The sequence below is a fragment of the Patella vulgata genome, chromosome 7 (genome assembly GCF_932274485.2).
Source record: "Patella vulgata chromosome 7, xgPatVulg1.2, whole genome shotgun sequence".
NCBI lineage: Eukaryota > Metazoa > Mollusca > Gastropoda > Patellidae > Patella > Patella vulgata.
This window is the reverse complement of record NC_065885.2, coordinates 13,159,999-13,165,998: the sequence shown is the minus strand read 5'-3', so window position 1 is coordinate 13,165,998 and position 6,000 is coordinate 13,159,999.

The following is a 6,000-nucleotide window of genomic DNA, read 5'->3' as shown; positions in this document are numbered from 1 at the left end:
ATTGGGCCTGGGCCCCGAGCGAATCACGCTTCGTCACCGCGCTCCACCCCTACATATGTGGTATCAAATTAATCAGCACAACCCCGGGAATGTTTTAGGTCGTCGAATTGGGCGAAGCCGGGTATCCTGCTAGTTTTATATAAAGATGGGTTAGCTTAACTGGAAAAGATGCCAGATCCACGAATGTATAGACATGAAGAGAGGGATGAACTAAGAAGAAGCCTGTCTAGTTTCGAGTCCGTTGTTAATCTTGAAATTGCGTGGGGTTTTTTTAACGAATTGTTAATATTGAAACACACACTACATTCTAAGTTTGTGGTTTCCCCATGCCAGTGATAGAGGATGGAGACCTTGCACGGACAAGCCTCTAATGGTTGTTATGGGATGGAGAAAGTCCCGTGTATGTCATGCAGAACTCGGTAAAGATCCCCTGACAGTCGGTCATCAAGATACGGTTGACCCGTAGCGCAGCTGTCAGGGCCAAATATTCCTCATAGCGGGAAACATGTTCGTCGTCATTCGCCCAGTTTGTGCAGAAAGATAAACAATTCATTTAACTTCCCTACCTTAAAGGAGGCAAGTCTTTAACGCAATATCATCCACAGTCTTCGACATTGCAAACATGACTTATTGGTTAATTTAAATCAACATTGATGTTATCTTACCGTGATATTCAAATATTTTATATTTGGCACACGGATCGCGTGGCAGAATGCTTTCGAGTGCCATTTATAATGAAGCGACAAGATGGGCGATGCTAAACATGCCCCACAAGGGAATACTAGGTGTAGACTGGAATAAACAGACGCACAAGACCGCCATTCAATTTGGACTATTCGCTTATTTCGTCGAACATAACTAATTAGAAAATACAGTAAAAACAGAAATGATTGAATGTAAATCAGTTTATATACATTCATATTACATTATTATATGCGTTGCGAGCCATTTGTTTCCATTTCCAGGTGCCAAAGAATAGCGATTTACCTCCTTTAAAACTTACCAATACCTTGATGATAACACAAGCAATTTAATGGATACACAATTAAAATTGTACCCTGTGTTTATATGTTCAACTACTAAATGCCAATCAAAGAAGATGCCTTGATGATGTTCTCGCCATTCCCCACCCCGAACGGTTGATGAATCAGCGCCGTATATCATCTCTATTTGTCCGGAGTAGTAATATATTAATGTAAATACGGGCTGATTTTCTATATAAATAATAGTAACTGTGAGAACATCCGCTCGGTACTGTGGTTGACATTTACAATTACAACAATTGGTATAGAGTCAGTCAGTTAGTCACTAGTTGGTATTATTAGTGAACTATATTAGCAGATCTTCATTTGGTCACAATATATCACCTTGGTGGAAGCGGGCGTGAAGGAAAGATGGGAGATCGAATAAGCGATGTTTGCCACATCATATACAATTGTGGGTTCACAATCGCATTCAGGTATACGAGCTACATCGTTTTCCTCAATATCTTATAATATATGTTTAATTACAAAACAAAAATGCCAGTTTAGATTTGACATTTTTGTAAGTAACGTGGTAAAATACATAATATACAATACAGTACATAATATGCCTATCGTACACAATAATATACAATACAGTAAATAATATGCTTATCATACATCATATACAAACAGTGAATAATATACCTATCATACAGTACATAATAATATACAATACAGTGAATAATAAACCTATCATACAGTACATAATAATATACAATGCAGTAAATAATAAACCTATTATGCAGTACATAATGAACCTATCATATATTATATACAACACAGTACATAATAAGCATATGAATGAATGATTAAAATGGGGTTTAACGTCCTACCTTTCTGCACCAACTGGGCTAATGAAGACGGGCTTACGCCATACAGTGTGCGGAAATTGTGACCGGACAGCAACTGAATTCGAACTGTCAAGGTTTTTCACGCACATGTCAAAGTGATTTTTGTCCCGTCCTAACTACTAGACGGTGTTTCGTGCCAGATCCTCCATCTTGCATCATTAACAATAGAAACACGCTGGAAAGTCCCTACCAACTCCAGGATCGAACCCCGCATCTTCTGGTAGTTATCCTGTGCCTTAACACAACAGTCACATGCGCGTAGGGGTCTTTAGCAGTGAGAGGAAATCGAAGGACCCGGAGAAAACCCACGAGGTTGGACAGGTGACCCTACTCCTTGTCCCGTACAACCGGGGAATCGAAACCACGCCAGCTGACTCAATGACAGACCTTAAGATACAACGCGCACGCGCTAACCATTCGGTCATCACCCCCCCCCCCCTTCCGAGATCTTCAAACAGTGAGTTTCATGAAGCCAATGATATTCAACTGTTGTCTGTTCTCTCATTTAAAGGAGCTAAGTCGCTAATATTTGGGACCTAGAAATTGACACAAATGGGTCGCAACGCATACAATACCATGAATGTATATAAATTTATTTACATTCAATCGTTTCTGTTTTTAATGTAATTTCTAATCAGTTAGGTTCGGCGAAATACGCCAGTATTCTCAATCGAGTTTCAATCTCTAGCGTCTGGTTATTCAAGTCTACGCCGATAGTATTTATTGGGCATGCTCTCCAGATAAGAATGCCTAGCCTCGTTTTTCGAGTCCATTATTACAAATAGCGCTGAAACGCATTATGGTACACGATTCGTGTACCAATTGTAAAATGTTTATTTTGTCTTAAATTTTGGATATCTGAAGGCCATCTTTTCCCGGTAAGATCACAACATCAATGTTGATTTAAACCGACAAATAAATCGTGTTTTCAATGTCGAAGATTTTGGATAATATTGAGTTAGAGACTTTGCTACTTTAAATTACAATATTGTATTATATAATTTTACTATGTGTCATGTAAACAGGTGGTTGTAGTTTCCAGGTAAAAATATTCAAATATATTACCTTCAATTAAAATACTACAACGAAATATGTGCAATCTAATACCGGTTTTTCTTTTTAATTATTTTTTTAGTTCGGAGATAAAAGACTGCTAAACCATATTTTAAATTCACACGATTAAGATATATATCTATTTTATCTATATTTTTTTCAAAAGTATTATTTAAATTCGGAGATAAAATGTCATTCGTTCTTTGTGTTCGTTCATGCGGCCTGACGGCTCGAACTTTCGGTTTCATTTTGGTAACAGACCGACGCATGTGTTTTGCGTTCATATTTAATAAAAACCCAAATTAATTATCAAACTCTACATAGAAATAATCTAGCCAATATATCTCTTATTTCTCTGCCATTTGTTATGCAACAGTCTGACACGAACACCATGGGTAAATGCTCGTATGATTTTATCGGCAGTTCAAAGTATTCATGTTACGCACCATGCTGGGCCAATTAAAAATAACATATACCCCGTAATTCCCATTATCCAGATGACAATGAAGGTAACGCAAATATATTATTAAGTCCAACGTGATTCGTGAGTAATTTTTTTTCCATGATGGTCTCACAATGGTTGCTATAGTCATTATCAAATCGCCATTTTTTTTTTAAAAAGGAATTAAAAAAAGCCACAACTCAACATGGGTGTGATATTCATCGACATTATTTTATATATCTAGATCTTGAGGCCCTGGATTTCAGTCTGCAAAGTATATAAGGGAATCCGACACTGATAAAATAGAACACTGTTGGATTTTCGTCACATCCGGAGGATACAATCTTTTGCCAAGCACCCCCCCCCCCCCCGTCCACAAGGGAAAACTGGACAATTTCTCGGACAACCGGGACCGCCTTGTTAATGAGCCAGTGCTATATGTCCCGAGCGACCGTGACTGAAATGAGATATCATAAATGATATTGGTATAATTAGAGTTATCGTTATTAACCTCGTCACCTTGATTTGAATAAATATATTCTACAATACATCTGACATTTGACTTCATAGTTAGAATATATTCATCACATGCCAACTACTCAATATTATTTACATGTTTCAATAGGATAATATTATATCTTTTCTTTCCGGCGTGGTTCCCCCTTGTCAGTGATGCAGGACGGGGGGCCTGACAAGGACAACTGTCTAGTCATTCGGAGGTCCCGTGTACATATTGGCGTGCACGTAAAAGATCCCTTGACAGTTGGAATTCGATATAAGAGTAGGCTGTAGTGCCGCTGTCCGGGCAAAATTTCCCTCATAGCGCACTGCATTGCGTATTTCCGTCTTCATTAGCCCAGTCGGATCAGAACAGTAGGACGTTAACATTAACCCCATTTCATTTCATTATATCTTTTCATGATTGGAATGAAACGGGTTTAACGTTTTGATGGAGGTGTGGAAATATAAAGAATTAAAAAAGCGTTATGTAAGATTGAGATAAAGAACGGGGCCCTTATTCACGAAAACTTAAACTAAGATACAATCGAAATTTTAAGAAATACTGCAATTCGATTGGCTGACCAGTAAAATCAATTTGTATGTATCCAATGAAGTTGCAGTATTTCTTAAAATTTCGGTTGTAACTTAGTTTAAGTTTTCGTGAATAAGGGCCTTGACCGCTCTTGCTATAATAGCTCAAAAATAGATACTGAAAAATATTGAAAATTTTTCATTCAAATTATTTTATTATGAGCCAAGTTATCAATGTTTGTAGTTGGTTCGGCGGACCCCGAAATATCTAGATATGTTTTTGTTTTGAAGATTATGTATTGAAAGTTTTTGAAATGAAAACAAAAAAATGAATGCCTAAAAAATTCTGATTCACTTGTTGCAAACCGACGAAGTTCAATGAAGATGGCGAATTTAGACTAAGAGAAGCACTGAACCATTCTCACCAAGCTACACGCAGTGATCTGTTCATAAAACAATACCCCACGATATGCATTAATTATTACTCTCTGATTAATAACGAGTGTGGTGAGAATGATAATTACAACTCACTTGATAAAACATGTTATATCAATATTCATGATAACAGGCCACCAAGTGCAAACGTATTAACAATCTTTATCACAATCAAATCAAAGCAATTGTATCTATTACCAGGGGAAGCTACTCCAGATCCAATCTCATGCACGATATAGACCCGATCTTCAAAATCGGATGTTTAAGGCCTTGGTTATAATGTTTCATTGCTTGGCAACCTATTGTATAGGACGGGCGCCGAAATATACTTTCTTTCAATCTGAAGAAATGGCTATGCTAATAATAGATCTAAACCAGAAGCATATTTAAACATTAGTTTCCGCCTTGAACATTCAATATCACTTCTCGTTTCGAAACATTTGATACCTTTTCTTTAATATATACTCTTCAAAAAAGGTAGGGGATATTGAAATGCAAATACCTATGCAGGTTGTGATATGAAAAATAGTCATGGACACTTGACATGCTTTGGGAGTACGTTCACAGACGAAGAACTTATCGCCACAACAGAACCACTGAGCTGCACATGCGACACGCAATCGCGCCATACACGTGGGAGGGGTTCATTGTCAAATTTGACATTTGAAGGAAGGATTGATGAAAACTGCCGCGTGCTGGTTTATCTATCTATGTTTGCTTTCCTATCGGTTCTTGCATAAGATTTACTGTTTAGCGTATCTTTGCTTTAGTGTGTTACGTTTAATTTGATCGGGAGACGTATTCGTCGACTTCAACGTCAACCGACAACACTGCAAGAATTGGCCGTGGCACTGCAAGAGGAGTGGGTCAGATTGCCCCAAATCGTGATTGGACGGTTGATTAGAAGCATGCCACGACGAATTGCTGAATGTCTGAGGATTGGTGGAGCAATTACTCATTATTAAGACAAAAATCAAAAACGTCCATTTTCACTTTTGACGGTGTATCTCTTTGCGAGTGGAATGAGGCCGTCAGATAAGCCGCCCATATAAACTGTTTATGTTCATGTGTAGACAATTGGCCTGTTATTAACATACACTGGTTTCTTCTAATAAAAACAGCAGTGCAATTCCGCAGTTTTGTATTGTATCTGAACATCCCC